The sequence below is a fragment of the Rhipicephalus microplus genome, unplaced genomic scaffold, assembly GCF_043290135.1.
Source record: "Rhipicephalus microplus isolate Deutch F79 unplaced genomic scaffold, USDA_Rmic scaffold_199, whole genome shotgun sequence".
In the NCBI taxonomy this organism is placed as follows: domain Eukaryota; kingdom Metazoa; phylum Arthropoda; class Arachnida; order Ixodida; family Ixodidae; genus Rhipicephalus; species Rhipicephalus microplus.
In genome coordinates, this window is record NW_027464770.1 from 15,001 (window position 1) to 25,000 (window position 10,000).

The following is a 10,000-nucleotide window of genomic DNA, read 5'->3' on the forward strand; positions in this document are numbered from 1 at the left end:
GTTTTCGCGCCGCCCCGGCTGACGCGGTTTCGTGCCGCCCCGGCAGACGCGGTTTTTTGCGCCGCCCCGGCTGACGCGGTTTTTGCCGCCCCGGCTGACGCAGTTCGGACTTAGCACTTTTTGGCTGAGCCTGGCTGGTGGCCCACTCACTCGATCGCCATGTCTGTTAGCCACAGTTTTCCCGGTGGTGCCGCACCCGGGCTCGCCCCGGCTGACGCAGTTTTCGCGCCGCCCCGGCTGACGCGGTTTCGTGCCGCCCCGGCAGACGCGGTTTTCGCGCCGCCCCGGCTGACGCGGTTTTTGCCGCCCCGGCTGACGCAGTTCGGACTTAGCACTTTTCGGCTGTGCCTGGCTGGCGGCCCACTCACTCGATCGCCATGTCTGTTTGCCACAGTTTTCCCGGTGGTGCCGCACCCGGGCTCGCCCCGGCTGACGCAGTTTTCGCGCCGCCCCGGCTGACGCGGTTTCGTGCCGCCCCGGCAGACGCGGTTTTCGCGCCGCCCCGGCTGACGCGGTTTCGTGCCGCCCCGGCAGACGCGGTTTTTTGCCGCCCCAGCTGACGCAGTTCGGACTTAGCACTTTTTGGCTGAGCCTTGCTGGCGGCCCACTCACTCGATCGCCATGTCTGTTTGCCACAGTTTTCCCGGTGGTGCCGCACCCGGGCTCGCCCCGGCAGACGCGTTTTTTTTTTTCTTTCGCCCCGGCTGACGCAGTTTTCGCGCCGCCCCGGCAGACGCGGTTTTCGCGCCGCCCCGGCAGACGCGGTTTTTTGCGCCGCTCCGGCTGACGCGGTTTTTTGCCGCCCCGGCTGACGCAGTTCGGACTTGGCACTTTTTGGCTGAGCCTGGCTGGCGGCCCACTCACTCGATCGCCATGTCTGTTTGCCACAGTTTTCCCGGTGGTGCCGCACCCGGGCTCGCCCCGGCTGACGCAGTTTTCGCGCCGCCCCGGCTGACGCGGTTTCGTGCCGCCCCGGCAGACGCGGTTTTTTGCGCCGCCCCGGCTGACGCGGTTTTTTGCCGCCCCGGCTGACACGGTTCGGACTTTGCACTTTTCGGCTGTGCCTGGCTGGCGGCCCACTCACTCGATCGCCATGTCTGTTTGCCACAGTTTTCCCGGTGGTGCCGCACCCGGGCTCGCCCCGGCAGACGCGTTTTTTTTTTTTTTTTTCTTTCGCCCCGGCTGACGCAGTTTTCGCGCCGCCCCGGCTGACGCGGTTTCGTGCCGCCCCGGCAGACGCGGTTTTTTGCGCCGCCCCGGCTGACGTGGTTTTTGCCGCCCCGGCTGACGCAGTTCGGACTTTGCACTTTTTGGCTGAGCCTGGCTGGCGGCCCACTCACTCGATCGCCATGTCTGTTTGCCACAGTTTTCCCGGTGGTGCCGCACCCGGGCTCGCCCCGGCAGACGCGTTTTTTTTTTTCCTTCGCCCCGGCAGACGTGGTTCCCCCCCCCCCCTCCGTCTTTCTTTTTGTTTTTTTTTTTCGCCGCGGCTGAAGTGGATTTTTCGGTGCCTCGACGCCCCGGTAGTCGCGGTTTTTCCGTTTCCGCACGGCCCCGGCTGACGCTGCTCGGTCACAGTCGCCTTTTGTGGTGATTGCAGACTTCTTGAGCGCGGGTGTTTTTTTTTTTGTTGTTGTTGTTGTTTTATTACGCATTCGCTCCAGCAGACGCTGTTTAGACTTTTTGTTTCCTCTTTTATCCTGCGACGAGGTGACGAGGTTTATTCGGTGCCCCGCCGCCCCGGCTGAAGTGATTTTTCCTGTCCCGTGCCGCCCCGGCTGACGCGGTTGGGACTTCGCGTTTGTTCGGCCGCCACGGGTTTTGGCGCACTCGCTCGGTTGCTTGTTGTTGCCACTTGTTGCGAACCCAGGTTTCTTGAGCGAGCGCGGGCGTTTTTTCTTCCTTTCTTTCTTTGTTCTATGTGTTAGCGAATCGGCCTTTAATATCACACGAGGACTCACAACCAACAATTTTCAGTTTGAAGTGTAAAAAATCTGCAGGTGTTGACGTAACTGACTTGCCCCGTACCCTTGAGTACATCCATGAAGTTCTCGTAGTACTACTAAATCGCATTATTCCAAGTGGAGAAATTCCCATAAACTTGCAAACCTCTACACGAAAATCGGTGCGCGTGATAAAGTTGAAAATTATCGTCCGATATCAAATGTGCCTTCTATAACACAAATTCTAGGAAAAAAAAAAAAAAAAAACACTTGTTCGCCGTTTTCTGCGCCGTGACTGGCAGCACTCCGGCGAAGCGAAACGGGGTCGATTCGAGCACGATATCGGCGTCTTTCGACGTGCTCGCCGGCGACCGTCGCACGAGTACGTCGCACGAGCGCGTCTGCCGGGGCGCCGTTTGCGAAGCCGACGCAAAAGTGGGAACCGCCGCTCGGATGATCGCCGCTTTCGGCAGAGTGAGTGTTGGCACTCCGGGGAAGCGAAACAGCGTGAATGCGCCCACGAAATCGGCGTATTTTGAAGTGCCCGCCGGCGACCGTCGCACGAGTACGGTAAACCGCGTCAGCCGGGGCGTAGTTCGGGACGCCGACGAAAAAGTGGGAAGCGCAACTCGGATCTTCGCCGTTTTTGCAGGAGTGAGTGGCGGCCCTCCTGCGAGACCAAGAAGCATCGATTCGTGCACGAATTCGGCGCCTTTCGACGTGATCGCCGGCGACCGTCGCTCGAGTAGGGCAAACCGCGTCTGCCGGGGCGGGCTTCGGGACGCCGATGCGAAAGTGGGAAACGCTGCTCGGATGTTCGCCGTTTTTGGCCGAGTGAGTGCTGGCACACGGGCGAAGCCAAACGGGGCCGATTACGGCACGATATCGGCGTCTTTCGACGTGCCCGCCGGCGACCGTCGCACGAGTACGGTAAACCGCGTCAGCCCGGGCGGAGTTCGGGACGCCGATGCGAAAGTGGAGAACGCCGCTCGGATCTTCGCCGTTTTTGGAGGAGTGAGTGGCGGCACTCCGGAGAAGCCAAGGAGCGCCAATTAGCGCACGATATCGGCGTCTTTCGACGCGCTCGCCGGCGACCGTCGCACGAGTAGGGCAAACCGCGTCTGCCGGGGCGGGGTTTACGACGCCGACGCAAAAGTGGGAACCGCCGCTCGGATGTTGGCCGTTTTTGGCAGAGTGAGTGCTGGCACTCCGGCGACGCGAAAGAGCGCGAATGCGCCCACGAAAGTGGCGTATTTGGACGTGCGTGACGGCGACCGCTGCAGGAGTACGAAAAACCACGTCAGCCGGGGCGAGCGACACGCGGCGGTCTGGGTGCTTATCGCTGCTATTATAGGGGCACCCCGGCAGACGCAGAAAAAAAAAAAAAAATTTTCGACCTTCTTTTTTGCTGGTCGAGCTCGGGTAACCCAGGTCGCAATGGGAGCCGCGCACGAAAGCGGCGTCGCGAGACGCGTTCGCGGTCGCTAGTCGCACGAGCTCGGCAACCGCGTCAGCCGGCGCGGAGTTCGGGATGCCGACGGCTAAGTGGGTACCGCTGCTCGGATGTTCGCCGTTTTTGGCCGAGTGAGTGCTGGCACTCCGGTGAAGCCAAGGAGCGCCAATTCGTGCACGATATCGGCGTCTTTCGACGTGCCCGCCGGCCACCGCCGCACGAGTACGGCAAACCGCGTCTGCCGGGGCGGGGTTCGCGACGCGTACGCAATAGTGGGAACCGTCGCTCGGATGTTCGTCGTCTTTGGCCGAGCGAGTGCTGGCACTCCGGCGAAGCGAAACGGGGCCGATTCGGGCACGATATCGGCGTATTTCGACGTGCTCGCCGGCGACCGTCGCACGAGTACGGCAAAGCGCGTCTGCCGGGGCGAGGTTTGCGACGCCGACGAAAAAGTGGGAAGCGCCGCTCGGATCTTCGCCGTTTTTGCAGGAGTGAGTGGCGGCCCTCCTGCGAGACCAAGAAGCATCGACTCGCGCACGATATCGGTGTCTTTCGACGTGCCCGCCGGCCACCGCCGCACGAGTACGGCAAACCGCGTATGCCGGGGCGGGGTTGGCGACGCCGACGCAAAAGTGGGAACCGCCACTAGGATGTTCGCCGTTTTTGGCAGAGTGAGTGCTGGCACTCCGGCGAAGCGAAAGAGCGCGAATGCGCCCACGAAAGTGGCGTGTTTGGACGTGCTTGACGACGACCACCGCAGGAAAACGAAAAACCACGTCAGCCGGGGCGAGCGACCCATGGCGGTCTGGGTGCTTATCGCTGCTATTATAGGGGCACCCCGGCAGACGCAAAAAAAAAAAAAAAATTTTTTTCGACATTCTTTTTTGCTCGTCGACCTCGGGTGACCCAGGTCGCAGTGGGAGCCGCGCACGAAAGCGGCGTCGCGAGACGGCTTCGCGGTCGCTAGTCGCACGAGCTCGGCAACCGCGTCTGCCGGGGCGGAGTTCGGGACGCCGACGGCTAAGTGGGAACCGCCGCTCGGATGTTCGCCGTTTGTGGCCGAGTGAGTGCTGGCACTCCGGCGAAGCCAAACGGGGCCGATTCCGGCACGATATCGGCGTCTTTCTACGTGCTCGCCGGCGACCGTCGCACGAGTACGGCAAAGTGCGTCTGCCGGGGCGGGGTTTGCGACGCGTACGCAATAGTGAGAACCGTCGCTCGGATGTTCGTCGTCTTTCGCCGAGCCAGTGCTGGCAATCCGGCGAAGCCGAACGGAGCCGATTCGGGCACGATATCGGCGTCTTTCCACGTGCTCGCCGGCGACCGTCGCACGAGTACGGTAAACCGCGTCAGCCGGGGCGGAGTTCGGGACGCCGATGCGAAAGTGGGAAGCGCCGCTCGGATCTTCGCCGTTTTTGGAGGAGTCAGTGGCGGCACTCCGGTGAAGCCAAGGTGCGCCAATTCGCGCACGATATCGGCGTCTTTCGACGTGCCCGCCGGCCACCGTCGCACGAGTACGGCAAACCTCGTCTGCCGGGGCGGGGTTTGCGACGCCGACGCAAAAGTGGGAACCGCCGCTCGGATGTTCGCCGTTTTTGGCAGAGTGAGTGCTGGCACTCCGGCGAAGCGAAAGAGCGCGAATGCGCCCACGAAAGTGGCGTGTTTGGACGTGCTTGACGACGACCACCGCAGGAAAACGAAAAACCACGTCAGCCGGGGCGAGCGACCCATGGCGGTCTGGGTGCTTATCGCTGCTATTATAGGGGCACCCCGGCAGACGCAAAAAAAAAAAAAAATTTTTTTCGACATTCTTTTTTGCTCGTCGACCTCGGGTGACCCAGGTCGCAGTGGGAGCCGCGCACGAAAGCGGCGTCGCGAGACGGCTTCGCGGTCGCTAGTCGCACGAGCTCGGCAACCGCGTCTGCCGGGGCGGAGTTCGGGACGCCGACGGCTAAGTGGGAACCGCCGCTCGGATGTTCGCCGTTTGTGGCCGAGTGAGTGCTGGCACTCCGGCGAAGCCAAACGGGGCCGATTCCGGCACGATATCGGCGTCTTTCTACGTGCTCGCCGGCGACCGTCGCACGAGTACGGCAAAGTGCGTCTGCCGGGGCGGGGTTTGCGACGCGTACGCAATAGTGAGAACCGTCGCTCGGATGTTCGTCGTCTTTCGCCGAGCCAGTGCTGGCACTCCGGCGAAGCCGAACGGAGCCGATTCGGGCACGATATCGGCGTCTTTCCACGTGCTCGCCGGCGACCGTCGCACGAGTACGGTAAACCGCGTCAGCCGGGGCGGAGTTCGGGACGCCGATGCGAAAGTGGGAAGCGCCGCTCGGATCTTCGCCGTTTTTGGAGGAGTCAGTGGCGGCACTCCGGTGAAGCCAAGGTGCGCCAATTCGCGCACGATATCGGCGTCTTTCGACGTGCCCGCCGGCCACCGTCGCACGAGTACGGCAAACCTCGTCTGCCGGGGCGGGGTTTGCGACGCCGACGCAAAAGTGGGAACCGCCGCTCGGATGTTCGCCGTTTTTGGCAGAGTGAGTGCTGGCACTCCGGCGAAGCGAAAGAGCGTGAATGCGCCCACGAAAGTAGCGTATTTGGACGTGCTTGACGGCGACCGCCGCAGGAGTACGAAAAACCACGTCAGCCGGGGCGAGCGACCCACGGCGGTCTGGGTGCTTATCGCTGCTATTATAGGGGCACCCCGGCAGACGCAGAAAGAAAAAAAAAATGGGGACATGGCGTGCGTCACCGTGCGGCTTCGCAGCGTTGCCGAAGTCGCCGAGCCCTTCGACTGAGCCGAACGGCGGACAGGGAACGTTGGTCGGCCGTTCTAACCTGTCGGTGCCACGCCGAGACGTCGTTAAGGAAAACCGCGTCGTGGGCCTCTACGACGCCGTTGAGTCGTTGTACGTTTGGTGTCCAGCGTGTCGGCGGCGAGTAGCGGACACGTCGTTCACGACTTCGGTCTTTCGCAGTCGACGCGAACTTGCGGAGAGTCGTGGTGCCTCACGTTTTCGGCAGAAACCGCGGCGGAATTTTCCCGTGCGTGCGCGCACGACCTCGGTGCTGTGCCGTCAGCGTAGTGTTGCACAAACTCGTGGCCTACCCAAGGTGCGGTACGTTTGCGGCCGTATCCTCGGTGGGAATTTCGTGAGTAGGGTCGCAAATTCTACGACCTCGGCGGGTTTGAGAGCGACGTAGACTTGTGGCACGCTCAACATGCCACACGTTTCGGGGCACACCCGCGGTGAAATTTTCTCGAGTACGCTCGTATTAGGGCCCAAGGAGGTCTGGGTACTTATCGCTGCTATTATGTGGGGGTTCTCGTGAGCGGCGTACGCGAAAGCGACCGGGTGTCTGATATGCGGCGGGCTTCGGCCTCGTCAAGCGTGTCCTCGGGTCTGCTCCAGGGGAATCCACGGCAGTCGTCTGCAGCCTCATCCGCTTGATGCGTTAGGGGCTGGTTGTCGGACGGTGCCGTTTTACCACGATATCGAGGTGTGTTCCGTGTCGTCCTCGGGCGATTCAGATGCGAAAGCGCCGAAGACGCGGGCGTGACCCGTCGTCTGGCGGCTTTGCAGTCTCGGCTCCGTTGCTAGTTCCGGCCGGTCCACCGACAGTGCAGCGGGCTTGGGCAACCCGCACGGCGCGACCGAGTCGATGCAACGAAAAAGAGCGAGCATGAACGTGCTTCTTGCCGCACGGCTCCCACTCGTCTTTCGGGAAGGTTGTGCCGTAGCGAGCTCGAACGCCGTCATCTCGGAGTGCAAAATAAGCGTGTTGGGGCGCCTGAAGGTGGCCTCCGCCGCACACAGACTGCGTCCGGCCCGCCGAGGGCGAGGACGGACGCGCAGTCGAACGATTACCTGGTTGATCCTGCCAGTAATCATATGCTTGTCTCAAAGATTAAGCCATGCATGTCTAAGTACATGCCGAAATAAGGCGAAACCGCGAATGGCTCATTAAATCAGTTATGGTTCCTTAGATCGTTTCTTCCTACTTGGATAACTGTGGCAATTCTAGAGCTAATACATGCAGTGAGCCTGGAGCCCTTTGGGTAACGGGTGCTTTTATTAGACCAAGATCGATCGGGTTTCGGCCCGTATTGTGTGGTGACTCTGGATAACTTTGTGCTGATCGCATGGCCACGAGCCGGCGACGTTTCTTTCAAGTGTCTGCCTTATCAACTTTCGATGGTAGGTTACTTGCTTACCATGGTTGTTACGGGTAACGGAGAATCAGGGTTCGATTCCGGAGAGGGAGCCTGAGAAACGGCTACCACATCCAAGGAAGGCAGCAGGCGCGCAAATTACCCACTCCCGGCACGGGGAGGTAGTGACGAAAAATAACAATACGGGACTCTTTTGAGGCCCCGTAATTGAAATGAGTACACTCTAAATCCTTTAACGAGGATCAATTGGAGGGCAAGTCTGGTGCCAGCAGCCGCGGTAATTCCAGCTCCAATAGCGTATACTAAAGCTGCTGCGGTTAAAAAGCTCGTAGTTGGATCTCAGTTCCAGACGAGTAGTGCATCTACCCGATGCGACGGCTCGGACTGAACATCATGCCGGTTCTTTCTTGGTGCACTTCATTGTGTGCCTCGAGATGGCCGGTGCTTTTACTTTGAAAAAATTAGAGTGCTCAACGCAGGCGAGTCGCCTGAATAAACTTGCATGGAATAATAGAACAAGACCTCGTTTCTGTTCTGTTGGTTTTTGGAATACGAGGTAATGATTAAGAGGGACGGACGGGGGCATTCGTATTGCGGCGCTAGAGGTGAAATTCTTGGACCGTCGCAAGACGAACTACTGCGAAAGCATTTGCCAAGAATGTTTTCATTGATCAAGAACGAAAGTCAGAGGTTCGAAGGCGATCAGATACCGCCCTAGTTCTGACCATAAACGATGCCAACCAGCGATCCGCCTGAGTTACTCAAATGACTCGGCGGGCAGCTTCCGGGAAACCAAAGTATTTGGGTTCCGGGGGAAGTATGGTTGCAAAGCTGAAACTTAAAGGAATTGACGGAAGGGCACCACCAGGAGTGGAGCCTGCGGCTTAATTTGACTCAACACGGGAAAACTTACCCGGCCCGGACACTGGGAGGATTGACAGATTGAGAGCTCTTTCTTGATTCGGTGGATGGTGGTGCATGGCCGTTCTTAGTTGGTGGAGCGATTTGTCTGGTTAATTCCGATAACGAACGAGACTCTAGCCTATTAAATAGGTGCGGGGTTCCCAGCACCTTACAACCTTCTTAGAGGGACAAGCGGCTCCTAGCCGCACGAAACAGAGCAATAACAGGTCTGTGATGCCCTTAGATGTCCGGGGCCGCACGCGCGCTACACTGAAGGAAGCAGCGTGTCTTTATCCCTGTCTGAAAAGACTGGGTAACCCGTGGAACTTCTTTCGTGATTGGGATAGGGGCTTGCAATTGTTCCCCTTGAACGAGGAATTCCCAGTAAGCGCGAGTCATAAGCTCGCGTTGATTACGTCCCTGCCCTTTGTACACACCGCCCGTCGCTACTACCGATTGAATGATTTAGTGAGGTCTTCGGACCGATGTCCGGCGCGGCCTTTCGGTTGCGCCGGTCTGTTGGAAAGATGACCAAACTTGATCATTTAGAGGAAGTAAAAGTCGTAACAAGGTTTCCGTAGGTGAACCTGCGGAAGGATCATTAACGGATTGTGAAGGGTGAGCGCCTCAGCTGCGTCTGCGCCCGACACTTTCTGCCGCTGACCCCGTTTGGACGCGGGGTCGGCTTTTCCCCACGGGGCTGCCTGAATGTGGAGCGGCACCCCGTGACAAATTGTTGCGCCCAGCGGACGCCAACACCGCGACCTTGGACGGTCGGCCAGGTGGCGGACGCGGGTACAAACGGCGCAACGCACTCATAGGTCGGCTTTCGACCCGCCACTGCACCGTGGCTCGAAGCGCTCGAAATGCGCGACCCGACCGCTGCGGGACCGCCTAGTACTGTAAACAGGAGCGGCGGAGCGCGAACGGCGAGTCGTGGTTACGTCGGTAGAAGGCGAGGCTGCGCGTTCCCGAAACGCCAGCCGAGTGCCCTCCCGACCGTTCGAGCGTGCAAGAACGAGACCCGACAATCGCGCGGCGACTGCCAAGTACGAGAGGAACGGCACAAGCGTCGGCGGTCGGTCAAGGAACTGGCGATGTGACGGGTCCGCTGTGCACCAGTGCATACCGTCCCGCCGTCCGCGGCAAGCGCCTCCGCGTCCTCGGGTGACGGAGGCTGCCGGTCGGTTCTTGCAGGCGAGGGATCTCGCTGGCACCGGTTCGCGTTGACGCGCGGCCGGTCATGGCACGGCGATGCGACGGCCGAGGTGCGCAGTACTCGATGGAGGAACCGCACGCTCCGATGACCGTCCCGCCCTCCGCGGCGTATGCGTACCGACCGTAATGGTTGCAGCAGCGCCGGCCGGCTTTTGAATTCGCCACACGAAACACGGTGCGAGATCGCGGTTAGGGGAGCGTCGACGTTGCCAGGCGTTTTGCTTGCTGCCGAGGGAAAGGCGGCACGGCCACGTCGCGCTCGTCGCGATTAGCGGGTCTGCGCGCTTTGGGAAGGTGCCGCAACGACTTGCC

The 10,000-nt window shown here is 60.4% G+C and overlaps 1 non-coding gene across 1 annotated transcript; it reads left to right on the forward strand.

Moving 5' to 3' along the window:
- Positions 1-7,259: 7,259 nt before the first annotated feature.
- LOC142791933 (small subunit ribosomal RNA) lies at positions 7,260-9,074 on the forward strand. The gene has a single exon (XR_012890515.1). It is a non-coding gene; the product is annotated as a small subunit ribosomal RNA (ribosomal RNA).
- Positions 9,075-10,000: the final 926 nt, after the last annotated feature.